The sequence below is a fragment of the Capra hircus genome, unplaced genomic scaffold (genome assembly GCF_001704415.2).
Source record: "Capra hircus breed San Clemente unplaced genomic scaffold, ASM170441v1, whole genome shotgun sequence".
Classification (NCBI taxonomy): Eukaryota; Metazoa; Chordata; class Mammalia; order Artiodactyla; family Bovidae; genus Capra; species Capra hircus.
This window is the reverse complement of record NW_017189604.1, coordinates 14,200-32,920: the sequence shown is the minus strand read 5'-3', so window position 1 is coordinate 32,920 and position 18,721 is coordinate 14,200. Positions and strand designations below refer to the sequence as shown.

The following is an 18,721-nucleotide window of genomic DNA, read 5'->3' as shown; positions in this document are numbered from 1 at the left end:
TAAACTTCCAGATGTTCAAGTTGGATTTAGAAAAGGCAGTGGAACCAGAGATCAAACTGCCAACACCCATTGGCTCATAGGAAAAAGCAAGAGAGTTCCAGAAAAACATCTACTTCTGCTCTATCGCCTATGCCAAAGCCTTTCACTGTGTGGATCACAACAAACTGTGGAAAATTCTTAAAGAGATGGGAATACCAGACCACCTTACCTGCCTCCTGAGAAATCTGTATGCAGGTCAAGAGGCAACAGTTAGAACTGGACATGGAACAACAGCTGCTGCTGCTGCTAAGTCACTTCAGTCATGTCTGATTCTGTGCGACCCCATAGACAGCAGCCCACCAGGCTCCCCTGCCCCTGGGATTCTCCAGGCAAGAACACTGGGGTGGGTTGCCATTTCCTTCTTCAGTGTATGAAATGAAAAGTGAAAATGAAGTCGCACAGTTGTGTCTGACTCTTAGCAACCCCATGGACTGCAGCCCACCAGCCTCCTCCGTCCATGGTATTTTCCAGGCAAGAATACTGCAGTGGGTTGCCATTGCCTTCTCCTGGAACAACAGACTGGTTCCAAATAGGGAAAGGAGTATCTCAGGGTTGTACACTGTCACCCTGCTTATTTAACTTATATGCAGAGTATATCATGCGCAATGCCGGCTGGATGAAGCATAAGCTGGAATCAAGATTGCTGGGAGAAATATCAATAACCTCAGATATGCAGATGACACCACCCTTATGCAGAAAACAAAGAAGAACTAAAGAGCCTCCTGATGAAAGTGAAAGAGGAGAGTAAAAATGATAAAAAGTGAAAATATTAAAACTCAACATTCAGAAAACGAAGATCATGGCATCTGGTCCCATCACTTCATGGCAAATAGATGGGAAACAATGCACACACTGACAGACTTTATTTTCCTGGGCTCCAAAATCACTGCAGGCAGTGACTATAGCCATGAAATTAAAAGACGCTTACTCCTGGAAGAAAAGCTATGACCCACCTAGATAGCATATTAAAAAACAGAGACATTACTTTGCCAACATAGGTTCATCCAGTCAAAGTTATGGTTTTTCCAGTAGTCATGTATGGATGTAAGAGTTGGACCATAAAGAAAGCTGACCGCCAAAGAATTGATTCTTTTGAACTATGGTGTTGGAGAAGACTCTTGAGAGTCCCTTGGACTGCATGGAGAGCCACCCAATCAATCCTAAAGGAAATGAGTCCTGAAGATTCATTAGAAGGACTGATGCTGAAGCTGAAACTCCAATACTTTGGCCACCTGATGTGAAGAACTGACTTATTAGAAAAGACCGTGATGCTGAGAAAGATTGAAGGCAGGAGAAGACAGGGATGCCAGAGGATGAGATGATTGGATGGCATCACTGACTGGACGGACATGAGTTTGAGCAAACTCTGAGAGTTGGTGATGGACTGGGAAGCCTGGCATGCTACAGTCCATGGGGTCACTTGGACACAACTGAGTGACTGAACTGAACTGAATTGAGGAAGTAAAGAAGCTGACTGTTGAAATAAAGAGCAGGTAGCAAGAGAGCCAAGAAAAGCTCTTTAAATAGAGAGAAAAGGGGAGATGAAAAATATGGGGAAAGAAATTTAAAAAGACAGATAGAGGGGGTCAATTCAAGAGGCCCACCATTAACTCATAAGAATTTTAGAGAGACATTAGAAAAAATAGAAGAAACTTCCCCTTAAAAGACACATGACTTTTCAGACTGAAAGGGCCACCTGGATAAGTGAACAACAGTACATCAAAAAAATACCGATGTGAAATCTCAGAACATCAGTGATAAATGCTTCCAGGAGGAACCAAGAGCTCACAAGTAAGGAAGAATTGGCTGTAGCATTTGCATGGGCTATGCTGGATGCTAGAAATCATCAGAACACGGCTTACTAAGACGTGAGGAAAAGTCATTTTGAAGACAGAAATTAATATCAAGATATTAGTCAAGAGTGAAGACAAAAGAAAGTCATTCGTGACATTCAAGGACTCAAAAGTTTTTCCTACATACCCTTTCTGAAGAGGTTACCTAAGCCCACACTCCAGACTGACAAGGGTCGAAACCAAGAAACAAAGAGTGAAGAGTAACTCCAGGTGGGTTCCAGTGGAGAGAAATGCCATGATGAGCACTCTGCAGCAGGGCCAGCGCTGTCGGGCAAAACCTGACTGATGAGTGTGCATGCTCTGAGAAGACAGCCCCTAAGGGGAAAAGCCCTGAACAAGCAAGGAACCAGGTAAGACGACAGATGTGGTGAATGTGTGTTCTCTTTCAAATCAGAAAAACAGCAAAGGCAATCAGAAAGTCCAGGGGAATCAAAGATACACAAAACATGTACAACTTAGTCATGGATTGCGGAAAAAACAAAAACGAAATGTGGCCTGATTTTGAATAATTTATGGTGTGTAAGAAGAATCCATTTGACAGTTCTGGTAAGAAAATTTTACTTTCATTGGCCTAAGTGGTGGTGTTTTCTTGAACCAGCAAACAATAAAATTAATCAGAATACAGCAATGAATGATACTTATGTAGCTGTTATAATACAATTACTCTTCATACTTTTCAACCATTGGAATCACTTTATGGATGAAGAATGGACATCTTAGTTATGTTAACACAAGTAAACATAACTGTGATTCGTGTTGTAAAAAAGTAATCATTGACTAACAGAAGTTGTGGGATGGAAGGGGAAGGAAAGAAGAGGTGAAGGTATAGAGCATTTATACATACTTGTACACACTTCTCAGTACACATGGGTCAGTCAAGTGATATCACTGAAAGATGATAATCAATGAAGAGGAGTTCAGGACTATCGTTGTTATTTTCACAGTAATTAGTAAAGAACCAAAAACAGAAACAGAATGATCAAAACGTGATGGTGGGGTCAGCAAGTGTAATCACCATTTATCACAGCAGGAATCAACAGATGCTATCTGAGCATGCTAGATCAGGAATGACCCGTTTAAGTGTACTGTTTAGTGACAGAGATATAGCTGACTCCCAGGAGAACTTTAAAATATTTACACTAGTTGTCCTTGAAGACAGAACTGCGGATGAAGAGGTGAAGGTAGCGGAGGCCTGCCAAGCTCTTTCACAGGATGTGGTTTTCTTCAGGAATGTCCACATCTTATTCTGATACAATTGAAAAGTTACTTGGTGTGTATGGATTGTTTTCAGCCATCATACACAGTTTAAGAAATCTTTCTGCCAGCCCAGTCATAAATAAGACAATGTCACTAGGACGGGTCCAGAAATGATGAAACAGGTAAACAAACCTCCCACGCCACTCTGTACCTGAAGCAAGCCTGTCCCAGACTAACTCTGGCAGCCTCTGCTCTGGTCCTGGGGGATGGTGGGGGGGCCTCTCCTGACCACACCACGCTCGACTCTCTTACCTGGCTTTATTTTCCTTGCAGCACTTCGCATTCTCTGCAATGACTCACTCATCTGCTTACTTGTTTATTGTCTGTCTCCTCCACTACCCTCTGAGCTCTATGAGGGAGGGGTCTGTCTCCATCACTGCTGTATGTCCACTGCCTAGAATGCTGACCAGCACACAGCAGGTGCTCAGAACCCACTAGTGAGATGAATACACCAGTGAAGAGAATGAACAGACAGAGAAACTTGGGGAAGGGCTGTTGCCTCCTAGACCCACATGACTTGCAAGAATTGCAGGTAAACATGTCTATGAACCTCTGCCTCCAATGGTGGGTAAGGGGAAGCCCCTGCCTGATTCTGGCTCCAGAGTCGGAACTGTCCAGGTGATAAGACTTTCCATTTTCCAGAAAGTGAGAAACTTAGCACTTTCAACTGGTTTTTGCTGCAGCAGAACTCTCAGCACCAAGCCACCTCAGTGGTTTCAGGTCTCATCTAATTTTAGATCTTAGCATTCATGTGTGTTCCATTCCGCCAGCTTACCTGGCCAAGGACCCTGGTCCCAGGGAAATCGGTGCTGTGATTGGCTAGTTCCTCCTCATCTTTCTCCAGAGGCAGGAAGTGAGAATGGCTGTGTGCCTTACACCTGAATTCCCATGGCTTTCCAAAGATCTGCCTTTGGTTTGAGGCAAACAGTAGCTTCTGGCAACTAAGATTTGGGGATCAGCCTTCATATTGCTGCTGGTGGTGGTGGTGATACTATTATTCGTTTGAGCAGATCAACATCACTGACCTGTGGGGCATGGGGAAAATCCCATGTGGAACAGCACTGTGAGGCCATCTCCTTACTGAGGGCCACACTGGGCCATCTCTTAACATCTCGGTGTTTGTAAGAATGGGCTTTCATCCCTGCTACTCAGACGGTGGCACCTGGACCATTGGCCTCTCCTGAGAGCTTGTTAGAGATGCAGGATCTCACCCCCGGCCACACCCAGATCCACTGAATGTGCATTTTAACAAGGTTCTTGGGTGATTCATACACGTTACAGTATAAGAAGCACTTCTGAAGTTCATCTTCTTAGAGCTTGGGGCATTAAAAAAATACACCTGCCCTTTCCTTGAGGTGAAAATGTGGAGCTGGGAGGGCTTGGCGACATTTAACAGCAACAGAAGAATTCAGAACTTAGACCCAGTCCTAATACCTCTCTGGGCTATTCTCCCTGGACCCTCTCATCCCCATCTTATGCACTGTCCATCACTGAGCAGTTGACACTTTCCACTCAAATCCTGACAACCCACCTTTTCATTACCACAGCGTCGTGACTGCTACCACTAGACGCCAATCACTGGGCTCCTCTCGGGCACCTCAAAACACTCATTTCATCCTCCACGAACTCTATGACGTGAGCACAATCACCCCCATTTGACAGATGAGGAGAATATGCTCACTCTCTCCACATTTTGCTCTCTCCTGCCTCCAAACTGTTCCATCACCACGAAGCCTCCCTCTTCCCCTTCCCCCCACCTTTAGCAAAATCCCCAGGGGTCACCTTCACAGTGTGTTTCTCATGAGGTCTTTCAGGTCACATCTCCTGGGCTCTAAGACACTTGAATTCTTTGCTTGTCTGCTCCGCACACGTGTGGGTGCCTCCTGGTGCCCTTAAAGGTGCCAGGGCCAGCAGGTCACATGTGACACAGTGCTCGCTCCTCTCTCGGGGAGCTGAGACCACCCAGTTACACATTCAGGGTGAGGGGTGTACAGCATGCTGGGGGCCTGACCACGGAGGTCTCGGTCACACTGGCCTCCTCCTCGTCCTTCATCCTCCCGCCTCCCTGGTGGTAGAAGGCTTAGCCGTCACTTCACACCCTTGGGTTCTGGGGGGCTTCATCACGCATTTCCCATTTGAACTTATTTAGTCACAGGGTCAGAGCATCTCCCAAGTAGACTCCTGACCTCCTGCCTTCAGAGCTCTCCCCAGACTGAGAGCAGAGGGTGTTCAGTTTACTGAATGAAGGTGGTGTGGGGGTGAGGGGGGCCAGGTTGCTGATGGGTACATCTTCCTGGTTAGTAATTGATATTTCCTGCGTAAGCACAGTCCATTTGGGAAATAGATAAATCTTCTTTGTATACTCTGCTCCTCAGACTAACTGACTCCAACACGTTGAGGGCATGAGATGGAACACACCCTCGTGTCAGAACATCAAGCTGTGAGTTTGTTCCTCTGAGTAGCTAGTCGTCGTCTTATCAGACCTTCCAGAACAGGGTTTTGCACAGCAAGTACACCACGGTACTCTGTGAATTTGTGTCATAAAGACACTTTTCTACCAATGCAGAGCAATGCAAACTGTTTACCCTGATCTAGGTATCTCGGTGAATCAAGGTACACTCTCTGTGTGTAAACCCTGAATTATCTAACAATACATCTCCACGGTGAACCTCTAAGTACACTGATAGCTGCATTTGCCTCACCTGCCTCCTGGGGCAGAGCTCAGAGGCAAGAAGTTTGAAACTTGAAGAAGCCCAGCTGCCGCCCAAAAGCAAACCACGTCTCCATGTTCCTCTCCTCGCAAGGCCTTCCATCTGTGCTTCTGAGGTTTGCTGCTAAGAGGTATCAGCTTTGGTGGAGGATGTGTATTACTCCTTGGCCATCCACTTTCTCTCCAGGAAATGGTGAAGGACAGGGAAGCCTGGTGTGCTGCAGTCCATGGGGTCTCAAAAAGTCGGACACGATTGAGCGACTGAACGACAAGATCCTCTTTCTGCCGAGTATGAGTTTATTCTGGTAAGAAGACATAAACCGGGGAGCCAGAAATCCTAGGGAGGGGCTTTCTACTGCCTGCCAGGATGCTTGACAGAGGTTACTTCTGTAGAGGTCTCTGGGTGATCTCTCTCCATCAGCTCCACCAGCTCGGGGTGGGAAAGAGCATGTGAGTCCTTGTTTTCAAAAGACCTCTTCTATAAGAAAGTCAGATTTCCGAGGGGCTTGTGCCTAAGATCTCAGTGGAGCCGTGAGCTCATGTCCTGGATCCAGCTGAGAGACAGAGACTGGGAGGACTCAGGCCCAAACATTTCGAACTAGCAAATACTAACCAGTCTTAGCAGAATTGGCTCTCAGTGGAAAAATCTGCTTTCCAAATCCCATCCTACATGACCCATAAACTGTTAACAGTAACCAAGACAACACAGGGGGAAGTGTAAAAGGGCTGTTACAACACTCAGCCAGACCATACAGCCCCGTACAAGACTTAGTAGAAACACAAGGAGATCACCCATGGGTAAGATGTCAGTTTACAGAATGACAATAAAGCAAGAATGGGAACTGAGGACACCAAAGAGAAACAGGTCATCTGTTCCATGTCCAGAGTAGTTTTATCCTCTTAGCTGGACTCTTCATAAAGCCAGGACTCATCATACTTAAGCTTCGATTCAAAACATGCTTGAGGAGGCCCTCTTGGCGGCGGCGGCGCACCCGCCGCACGTCCGGGCGCCGAGACCCTGTCGTTGGGTCTCAGCCCGGGGTCTCCAGCCGTGAGCGAGGCAGCATGTTGAGGCGCAGCTTGGAAAACCGGGACGCTCAGACCAGACAACTGCAAGATGCTGTCACCAATGTGGAGAAACATTTCGGAGAGCTGTGCCAGATTTTTGCTGCTTACGTGCGGAAAACCGCCCGACTGCGAGACAAAGCGGACCTCCTGGTGAACGAAATCAACGTGTATGCCTCTACCGAGACCCCGCATTTAAAGCAGGGCCTTGAAAAACTTTGCGGACGAGTTTGCCAAACTTCAGGATACTCGACAAGCCGAGGTTGAAAGACTTGAAGCCAAAGTAGTTGAACCTTTGAAAGCTTATGGAACCATTGTAAAAATGAAGCGAGATGATCTCAAAGCAACATTAACAGCAAGGAATCGAGAAGCTAAACAGTTAACTCAGTTAGAAAGAACATGTCAGACATCTGATCGACATGTTATTTCGCAGGCAGAAACTGAATTACAGAGGGCTACAATGGATGCTACCCGAACAACTCGTCACCTGGAGGAAACTATTGACAATTTCGAAAAGCAGAAAATAAAGGATATAAAGACTATATTTTCAGAATTTATCACTATTGAAATGTTATTTCATGGCAAAGCTTTAGAGGTCTACACTGCTGCCTACCAAAATATACAAAAGATTGATGAAGAAGAAGATTTAGAGGTTTTCCAACATTCTCTGTATCCGCAAGATTACTCATCCCGTTTAGATATCGTAAGAGCAAATTCGAAGTCACCTCTTCAAAGATCATTGTCTGCTAAGTGTGTATCTGGAACAGGACAGGTATTGACCTGTCGGCTAAGAAAGGATCAGCAAACAGAAGATGATGATGAAGAGGGTGAAGACTTAGATGTTACAGAAGAAGAAAATTAAATTTCTTAAGTAAATTTTGCATTTCCATTTTCATGTTAAATGACCTGGAATCCAGAATTACTAAAATTGCAAAACATAATACTGGCTTGATACGTTAAACCTCAAAATTAAATCCTATTGGAAATGTAGAAATTATTAAAGGAAATTTATGCCAACCAAAAAAAAAATGCTTGAGAAATTCTTGTAAATCTCTCAAAACACAAACATTATTCTTAGATGCAATTTAAAAATCCTTGTCTTGGACAACTGTAGTGGTACAGTGGATAAGAATCTGCCTGCCAATGTAGGGGACACAGGCTGGAGAAGATCCCACATGCTGCGGGGCAACTAAGCCGTGTGCCACAACTACTGAGCTCCCGTGCCTAGAGCCTGTGCTCCCCAACAAGAGAGGCCGCCACATGAGGAGCCCACGCACTGCAACGAAGAGTAACTCCCACTCGCCACGACTACAGAAAGCCTGCACAGCAACAAAGACTCACTGCAACCCCAAGAAAAGTCCTTGTCAGAATTATGCAAATATAAAGTACACCTTAACACAAAACAAGGTGGCATTATTTCTAGTAATAATGGTAATGTAAGTGTAGATAAATGACGAAACTTACAAGGTATGATGCATGAGAGCAATAAGAAAACCTAAGAAAGTAAATTCCAGGCATCAAATGCAATCACCCACATCCCAAACATTCTGCTATAAAGTGAAACTAAAAAGGGGTCCCATCTACTGACATGGGATCCTGCTAGGCAGAACCTTTGAAAACATACATAGAAAAATTGAGGGATTTTGAATAAAAATGCTAGAGGACATTTTGAAACAGAGGAAGACAGAAGTGAAGCTATTGCATTTTCATCCCCTGTGCTCCTTGCCATCCTCAGAGGCACAGTTCATACAGGGACCCCACCTGGTCTGAGCAATAGTGAGGGAGGCCGAGCAAGCTGACCTGCGATCAGGGCAGTGGGATATGAGCTGTTAACAGCAAGGCCCTGGACTCAAAAGACCATCCACCCCAGTTTCCAAAGTGATTCGCAAGTGAACAACAGAGTCACCAGGCCGGGCGGCTCCAGAGGCAGGTAAGTAACTATTCCATGCCTCCGAGTGTCTCTCTGTCCTGCTTCTTGGCTGGGGACACTGAGGCACCAGGAGATGAGGTGGTCAACTCAGCTTCCTCCCAGTGTTGTTAGTATCTGGAGATGCCAGGACAAGGTTTTCTTTCTGCAGTAACTTCATGGGTACATTTCCACAGGGAACACTCTTACCATTTCAGATCATGACGAAAACAGGGCTTAGCACCCAAGGACTAAGGATTTGTGGCCCCACAGATATAAATAAATTCATAAGCTAACAAACTGGATCATCATGTATAAAAGCCACTAAAAGATGATCCAATGATCTGTTTAAAAACCTTTGTTTTCCCCAGATTGGGAAAGCAGACAACAGTCAAGTCTCTCATTCAGGCCAGAATGGGTTGAAATGGTCCTTAAGTGATTCAGGTTGAATGGGGTGGGCGTGTAGACTGAGAGTGGAGCCCCGCCAGGCCCTGGCTGGCTGCGACCTCACCCAGCCCTCTCCCCTCCTCGTGTCTCACTTACGGGCCCCATTGCTGGTCCACGTCCGCCCCTCTCTGCACGAGAACCGGGATGGCTTCGTGGTGTTGGTTCATGGCCGCCAGGCTCAGGACAGGCCGGTCTTGGCTGTCACTGCAGTTGGGGTCGGCTCCCTGCCGCGTGGGGAAAGGGACAAACTCGCACAAGAGCCTGCGTTCCGTGGCACCCCCTCGCCCTCCTAGTAGCAAGTCCCTGGCAGAAGTAAACTGCTTGACTCAGGAGAGAGGAGAAGCAGGCAGCCCAGGACGAGCTCTGAAGACAGAGCTGTCAGGTCACATGGGTGATGGACTCGAGTTCCTGTCCCCCCCACCCTCCACCCAGCAGGAGGCCCCCAGAGGGACCACTCTGCTTCTTCAGGAGACAGGAAGCTCGCACAGGGTCACAGACCATGGGTTCTCTTCCCAGGCCTGCAAGTTATTTGGGTTCCTGTGCACTCTTCGGCCTATTTTTTTTTTCCCTATAAAAATCAGCAACAGGTAACAGTGTGAAGTGTTTTTGTTTTTTTTTTAAATGCGGATCATTTTTTTAAAGACTTTATTGAAAACTGGCAGAAAGGACTCTTGGGGCTGGTCCTCTCAGTCCAGGACTAGAGGATGGATGAGAAGGAGGGGAAAAAAAGAAGCTACAGTTTTCAGACCCCAAACTGTGTCCCCTGCCCCAATCTATCTGCAAAGGTCTCACGCTTGACTTCTAGGAGGCCAGGCAAGGTAACACGGGCTGAAGGTGAAAGTGCTGGCCAGGTATGGCTGGCCAGCAAATGGTAAACACTTCTCCGCCGTCCTTAAGGAGTCACTGTGTTGTTTTTGGTCCACTGTCCTTTTTTATTTTTATTAAAAACATTTTTTTTTGGATGGGCACCATTTTTAAAGTCTTTGTTGAATTTGTTACAACACTGTGGCCTCTGTTCTATGCTTTGGTTTTCTGGCTTCGAGGCACATAGAATCGAACCTGTACCGCCTGCAACGGAAGAAGTCGTAACCACCGGGACCACCAGGGAAGTCTCCTGGTTTTTCTTTTTGTAATTATTATTTTTCTTCCAGTTTTGTTGAGATGTAATTGACATAGAGCACTGCCTAACTTTCAGGTGTGCAGCATGAAGACTTATGCCATGAAATAGTGATCACAGGACGTTTGGTGAACAGTGTCATCTCGTCCAGAAACAAAACTAAAGAGGTAGGAAAAACTACAGTTCCTCGTGATGAGAACTCATAGCATTTGTTCTCTTAACAATGTCCATATTTAATGGGTCAACGTTTTAAAGTTCCCAGAAAGGGGACAACTCACCCAAGCTGGACCCGCTGCCGAATAGCCCATTCCCACCCTCAGTGATGCTGCTCAGGAAGTGGTCGCTGAAATTCATCGCCTTGTTCAGGTAAAAGTTCTGGCCAATGAAAAAATTCACGCATAGTGAACGGCGCCACATCCCAGCAGAAAGAACGGTCTCCCTGCTCACCTGCCCCTCTCTCTGTTAATGACAGATGGTCAAGCCTGAAGCCTGGCCATCCTGGACATCTCCCTGACCTCACCGTGATGCTTTGTCCATTCTGCCTCTTAAACGATGCCTTGGTCTGGCCCCTGCTCTCTCACCAGGAACATGGCAACAGCCTCCAAATGGGTTCCTGCCAGCCCACCTTCCCGCAGCTGCCCCAGCCCCTCTATACAACATGTATTTAACTGTGCCCCCCCAAGTCTTGGAATTAGGTGGGCCTGATGGGCAGGCTCAGGCTGCAGAGCTTGAATCCTGGTGCTGTCACTTACTACCTTAGGAACCTTGAGCCTCAGTGTCCTCATCTGTAAAGTGGAAATATTATGACCAGAAGGTAAAATGAGGTTACGTGGATGTCTATAAAATCAGGATGGGTGGGACAAAGGCCAGATCTGGAATTCCAATCCACTTGGACCACTTGCCCAGCGTGGCATCCTGCCCACCCCACCATGGGGCCACCTACTACTTCCTGAGCACAGAACAGGCTAAGAAGAAACATATTGTAACCTGGGGACACTTTTCCCACTTCTACACGATGGACAACACATTGTAGATACGCTTGGTGGCTGCCCAGTTCCCCTAAACCAGTCAGCTACCATCCCAGCTGCTACGCTGGCTGCTAACGACTCATGGCTGACCTCTGTCCCCAGCTGCCCTCAGTTCTTTTACCAGAAGAGAACCCACAGCCTCTCAACTTCTGCCCACATCTTCTGGAAGTGGAGAAGGAAGCCAGCAGCTCCCTGACTTGAGTTCTTTCCTAGGATTTTTGTATCGGTTCCTTAACTGTGAGGTGTTTTCTTACATGAGCACATGTTTTGGTCCCTTCATATTGCCAAGACAAAAATACTGCATGGCTTAAACAAATTAGTTATTTCTGACAGTCCCATAGGCTGGAAAGTGCAGGATCAAGGCCCTGGCAGATATGGTGTCTTGTGAGAACCTGTTTCAGGTTCAGCTGTCTCATGGACGGCAAATTTTTCTGTGGTGGAAGGACTGAGGGAACTTTTTGGGGTCTTAGTTTTAAGGGCACTAATCCCATTCATAAGGTTCTGTCCTCATGACCGAATCAGCTTCCAAAGGCCCCACCTCCAAATATTGTCACACTGGAGCTGAGGTTTCAACATATGAATACTGGAGGGACACACACTTTCAGTCTATAGCAACATAACATCAAGAACGCCACAAATAATATTTCAGGGTTGCTAAAATTAATTCCAAAGAAATTATACCTCCATTTATTTGTTTACTTTTTAAAGTATTTATTGCCTGGCATCTTCCTGGAAATTGTAAGCTCTGGAGAAGACAGACGCTCTGTCTTGTTTATTGTCAAAGCCTTAGTGCCTAGAATAATGCCAGGCACATGCTGTGCTGTGCTTAGTTGCTCAGTCATGTCTGACTCTTTGTGACCTCATGGACTGTAGCCCTCCAGGCTCCTCTGTCCATGGGGATTCTCCAGGCAAGAATCCTGGAGTGCGTTGCCACTTCCTTCTCCAGGGGATCTTACCAGGGATCAAACCCTGGTCTCCTGTACTGCAGGCAGATTCTTTACCTCTGAGCCACCAGGGAAGCCCGATTATAAGAATATGCATCATGATTTCCGTTATCTTCAATGGTATCCGTGCTTAAAATACATTTAAATATTTCAGTCTCAGAAATATTGGAAAAGATGCAAGATGGGTGGTTTCGTCTGAGGCCGTGGTCATCCCTGTTGTTCCTGGGAAGGGCTGGCTCTAGACAGCTGAGCCCTGACTTCTGAGTGGCTGGCCTGTGCCCAGTCTCCACCTGGACAGCCAGCGGCCTATGGGGAGGGGAGGGCTCCCTGTGTAGAGGGTGCCCCCTGCTGTTCAGTGGCGCTGAGGCCACGTGGAGAGCAGAGGGGAGGCTTCCAGGGGAGGAGGGTCTCAGGTCAAAGGTCAGAGCCCTCTGGACTTCACTGGAAAGGACCTTCAAGATGATCAGTTCAAACCCATGTATTTCAGATAGGGAAACTGAGGCCCAAAGAGGTCAAATGTCTTGTCCGTGCTCACAGTTAGTTAAAGCTGGCTTTCCTGACCCCTGCCTCGCATCAAGGAGACACCAAACTCACAACTCGAGTGTCTTCCGCCATTTTAAAAAAAGAACAATTCATCACAAATTTATTTTCAGCTTTCTATAATGCGAACTATTCACATTTTCAAGATATGATTTTAAATAATCAAGTGATTTTAAAAATCATTTATTATACCTGGACCCCAGAAGCTCCCCAGGAAGGGATTTCCTTAAGAACCAACAGAAGAGGGGCTTGCCTCTTACTAGCCCATCCATTTCGTTCATTACTTTTCTCCAGAGGCCTCATGTTTCGAAGGTTTTTAAAAATCTACCAAACAAAGCGCATGTTTAGAGGAAACATGTTCACTTTTAGATGCACAGACTATAGTTCTAACTGATATCACTAAATGAAATTGGATGTGTGGAACACTCTACCCCATGACAGTGACAGTGTGGGCTTTCTGGAAATATTAGCTATTAGGATTGTATCTTAACAGCCAAAGCCAAGGGGGAAAGGGATTTTTTGTGAGTCTGTGGTGCCCTGTGGAAGGTTAGTATCTCTTCTATCTGGTGTTTCGAAATACTAAAAAGAATGTTAAGAGTTCAAAGGAGCCTGGTATCTTTGACTGCGGTATGGACACATATATCTGAGGATGTCTGAAGGCCCAGAAGCCCCAGGCTGGGGCTGACTCTGTGAGTCACTGGCTCTCCCGCCCTGGGGACCACTTTGTTCTCACATGGGATTGGGATGGGCCGTGATCTAGTCTGTCGATGCATCTACCTTGGTATGAGAGCTTGCCCGTACAACCCTCCAAACCTGACCACTCAACTAAAGCAAATGTTTCCTGTAAAGTATTTTTTTGGCAGGGACGGGGTGGGGGTGGCTGCACCACCTTTTTGGCTTGCCCGGATCTTAGTTCCCTGACCAGGGATGGAACATATGACCCTGCAGTGACAGCATGGTGTCCTAACCACTAGACAGCCAGGGAAGGTCCTAAACTAATCCTTTCACAGATATAAATGTATCTGGAGACTAGTAAAGTTGTGTTGAACATATGCCACTGTTTGCTAAAGCTACAGGCTTCTCAAAAACAGAGAAAAGGCTAATTCCATTTATATGAAGTTCCAGGATGAGAATCACTAATCTAACCCTAACCCTTAAGACCACGAGGATGAGGATGTAGCTGGAAGGGGCCTGAGGGAACTTCCTGGAGTGATGGGAACGTTCTGGAACTGGAGAAGGATTGGGGTTTATGGGTGTCTGTATCTGTCACACTTCATTAGATGGTACTCGTTAGTTTCACACACTTCACTGTAAGCACATTTTACTTTCAAAATGAGCTGTAAACAAGTACTGAACTTTAGCTAATGACTTGCATGCTGAAGTGCTTAGGGGTGAACTGATGTCTGTGACCTTGCAGTGCATCCCAAATTAGATGAACTAACGGACGGGCAGAAAGAGGGGTGTGTGACAAATATATGTGTGTATATATATATATATATATATATATATATATAAAATACACATAATTAAATAAAATATTAACTGTGATGGGCATCTGGACATTCCAAACTCCCAATTAGTTGTGTCAGAAAATTTTCATAATAAAATGGGAGGAAAAGAATTAAGATTCAATCATTTACTACCTTAAACATTAGTGTTACTATAGTTTAGTCAACTTTCAAGATTCTACTTTAGAAAAGGACATTTATACAGTTCTAGCCAAAGAAGTCTTCAGAGTGGAAAGCTGGTACCTCGGTGGTGTTTGTCTCTAGTAACATTGTGATGGTGAAGGTGATGAAGTTGCTCAGTCGTGTCCGACTCTTTGCGACCCCGTGGACTGTAACCTACTAGGCTTCTCCATCCATGGGATTCTCCAGGCAAGAATACTGGAGTGGATTGCCATTTCCTTCTTCAGGGGATCTTCCCGACCCAGGGATCGAACCTGGGTCTCCTGCATTGCGGGCAGACGCTTTAACCTCTGAGCCACTCTAGTAACATGATTGCTGGTTATTACTTGCAGACATATCTTTCTTTCCCATAGTCTGTGCTGCTGGAGGGCACATTCACCTAACAAGCCCTGTGAGTGGTGTGTGGTGGCCACTTAATGCATGTGTGATAAGAGCAGAACTGGGGGCTCAGATGTGGATTCTGCAGCTTACTGGCTGCTGCCAGCTCTGAGCTTCTGTGTCCTCTTCCGCAAAAGGGGGTGATCTCCATTTGGCTGTTCTGAGGGTTCAAGAAGGTGATGTAGGTAAAACAAGAGTATCTGGCTCCTTAGTAGTAGTAGTAGTAGTGTTAGTCGCTCAGACATGTCCATCTCTTTGCAACCCAATGGATTGTAGCGCGCCAGGCTCATATGTCCTTGGAATTCTCCAGGCAAGAATACCACAGTGGGTTGCCATTCCCTTCTCCAGGGGATATTCCCGACCTAGGGATCGAACCTGGGTCTCCTGCATTGCAGGCAGATTCTTTACCATCTGAGCCACCAGGGAAGCTCCTGGCTCCTGAGAAGAGCTTTAAAAATAGAAAAATGGGTAAAAGGTCCTAAAGGGTCCACCCAGAGATGGTCTTTGGTACAAGCAGAAACTGAGCAGCACTGAACGTGATGCCTCATGAAGGACACAATCCTACTCCAGTCAGTGCTCGGACCAGGACCGCAACCTGGGCCCAACCGTACGGGAGCCCTAGGCAGACCCTAGTAAGAACCACGGTTTCCAAAAAAGAAGCCCCGACTCTTCAAAAATGCTGTTGTCATAAAAGACAAAAGCACAACTGTGGAATATTCCAGATTAGAGGAAATTAGGGGCACCACAATTAAAACTCAAATCCTAGACTGGATCCTGCGCTGGGGAGGGGTACATATTATAAAACACACTCGGGCCAGTTGTCAAACCAGAATGTGGTTGGTAGGCTAGTGTAAAATATTGCTCTAGTGTTAAATTTGGAAGGACTGATGCTAAAGCTGAAGCTTCAATCCTTTGGCCACCTGATGTGAAGAACTGATTCATTGGAAAAGACCCTGATGCTGGGAAAGGTTGAAGGTGGAAGGAGAAGGGGACGACAGAGGATGACCTGGTTGGATGGCATCACCAACTCAATGGGCATTAGTTTGAGCAAGTTCCAAGAGTTGTTGATGGACAAGGAAGCCTAGCATGCTGCAGTCCATGGGTTTGCAGAGAGTCGGACACGACTGAGTCACTGGACTGAACCGAGTGTTAAATTTACTGAACCCAGTAAGTACTGTGGTCACATAAGAGAATGTCTTTGTTCTTAGGAAGCACATGCCATCATAGCTAAGGGTCTACAGTGTGTGCAATTACACGTGGTTCAAAGGAGAGAAAGAAGAGCTTGCTCAATTGGACACTTAAGAGAGACCCTGGAGCAAAACACTAATTATCAGTGAGTCTGATAAATACAGTATTGGTGTTGTCCACTTAAAAAATATGTACAACCTAAACCCACTTTAGCAATCTTGGGTGGGAAATTCCATGGACACACGAGCCTGGTGTGCTACAGTCCATGGCTTTGAAAGAGTTGGACATTACTTAGCAAGTAAACAATATCAACTGTGGTTCTAGCCAATATGAGAGAACAAAAAGTTGTAAGGAACTGGAGATTGGGGCTGAAACAAAACTCCTACTGTTTACAGATATGATAAATTGTGAGAACTGTGTTTTAGTCAGTGGACATACTGAGGATTTAAACCCGAGAGACATCCTCTCAGATGGCTCTGAGGGACTGTTCAGAAGAGGTAAGGGAGGAGCCAAGAGATACAGGGGTTTCTGAGAAAAAAAAAAAAAACAAACCCAGGTAGTCAAAACATCAAAATATTACTGTTATTTAAAGGAAAACCAGGGGACTTCCTTGGTGGCTCAGCAATAAATAATCTGCCTGTAAAACAGGAACTGCAGGAGACTCAAGTTCAATTCCTGGGTCTGGAGGATCCCCGGGAGGAGGGCATGGCAGCCCACTCTGGTATTCTTGCTTGGAAAATCCCATGCACAGAGGAGCCTGGAGTGCTACAGTCAATAGAGTCACAAAGAGTCAGACACGATTGAAACGGCTGAGCATGCACCTAAAGAAAAACTAGAATCTCAAGTTAATGAACTTAGCACTTTTCTAGGTATGGGAAAATCCAAGAGTCTAGGTTCTTTGAAATCCTTTGATATCAAATTCCTTTGATATATACCCAATATTTAGATGGTAAAGAATCCAACTGCAATGCAGGAGACCCCAGTTCTATTCCTGGGTCAGGAAGATCCACTGGAGAAGGGATAGGCTACCCACTCCAGTATTTTTGGGCTTCCCTTGTAGCTCAGCTGGTAAAGAATCTGCCTGCAATATGGCAGACCTAGGTTCAATCCCTGGGTTGGGAAGATCCTCTGAAGGAGGGAAAGGCTACCCACTCCAGTATTTCGGCCTGGAGAATTCCATGGATTGTATGGGATGGCAAAGACTCAGACACAGCAGAGCAATTTTCAGTTTCAACTATCTAGGACCAGCACTCTTTTTTCTCTATCTTGAATCCCCTCAGGGTGCATAGTCGTGTGACTGTAGTAGCCACAGTATCCTTTGTTTACTGATTTGGTAGGTGACATTCTTGACTTTCTTTGTTCATTGCTGCTGAGGACTAAGAATGGTTACACAAAGGATGTTGTGGGTCAGTAAGCCGTCACATTATAGGCTCCCTGCCCCACGGTGAGCCCTTAGGGACTTCAGGATGGAAAAACAGAACACTTGATCTCAAGCCATCAGGCCCATCCCCATGTACTTCAGGAGACTAGGAAGGGAAAGAACAGTATGCTGGCCCTAGATAGCTAAGGTCTTTGTCAAAAGAATGCTTGCAGTATACCCAGACTTTGGCATCTTCTCCTTCATAGAAAAGCACTAAATTTATTAACCTGATGTCTGGTTTTCCTTAATTAATAGTAATTTTTTGATGTTCTTATTATCTGTTTGATAAAACTCCAATACATCCTGGCTCCCCTGCCCTTCAAAGTAGTCCTTCAGAGCTAACTGAGAGGCTGCTTTCTAGGCTTGAAGTCCTCTGAAAATCTGCCCAATAAAATAGAATTCTCAGTTTTTAAGTTGTGCATATATATATACATATATTTTTTTTTTAGTGGACCCTAGTTTCTTGGTGAACTACTAGTCCTAGTGTAGAGCAGAAAGGGATGTGGAGCGTGTCCAAGTCAGACCAGGGACTTTCCTTAGGGCAGGGGTGAACTGAATTCACTGTGAATGAGGCAGCCTCCGGGCAAGAGAAGGGAAGGGATTCACCGTCAGGGAGCTGACCAAGAATTTTAGGAAATGCTTGTCTCTCCTTGGCTTTCCAGGCCATGTGAACATTTTCTTGGTCTTCTAGATGACAAAACTTCAGAAAGCAAATCTAGGGGAAATAAGGAAAACCGAGAGTGTCTTGGTGGAAACACCCTCCACAGTGAAAGGGGGTGTGCTCCTCAGCTCCCCAGTGGGCATGTCCCAGATGGCAGCAATAACTCCCTGACCTCAATCAGAATCCTGAACAAAGACTCAGAGAGCTGCAGACCAAAAAGAAAGAGATGCTACTGTCACACGAGTGTATGTTCCTCGGTTCTTTGTCTCATCACAACAAAGATTTGGAGTGACGGACATTAAAGCCCCCTCGGCGTGTCACAGCTCTCAGGTCTTGGATAGACCATGTTATAGCTCTCAGGTCTCGAATGGACCATGTTATAGCTCTTAGACAAATCAGTGTTACAGCTCTATTTTATTTAGAAGATAGCAGGAAAATCCATCTTCGAGGTGTGAGGGCATGTCAATCCAAAGATGCAAA

The 18,721-nt window shown here is 45.8% G+C and overlaps 1 pseudogene across 1 annotated transcript; it reads left to right on the top strand.

The window, feature by feature from the left end:
- Positions 1–6,856: 6,856 nt before the first annotated feature.
- LOC102186303 lies at positions 6,857–7,953 on the top strand (annotated as a pseudogene). The gene has a single exon (XR_001917651.1). The product of XR_001917651.1 is annotated as a protein FAM92A1 pseudogene (transcript).
- The last annotated feature ends 10,768 nt before the right edge of the window (positions 7,954–18,721 follow it).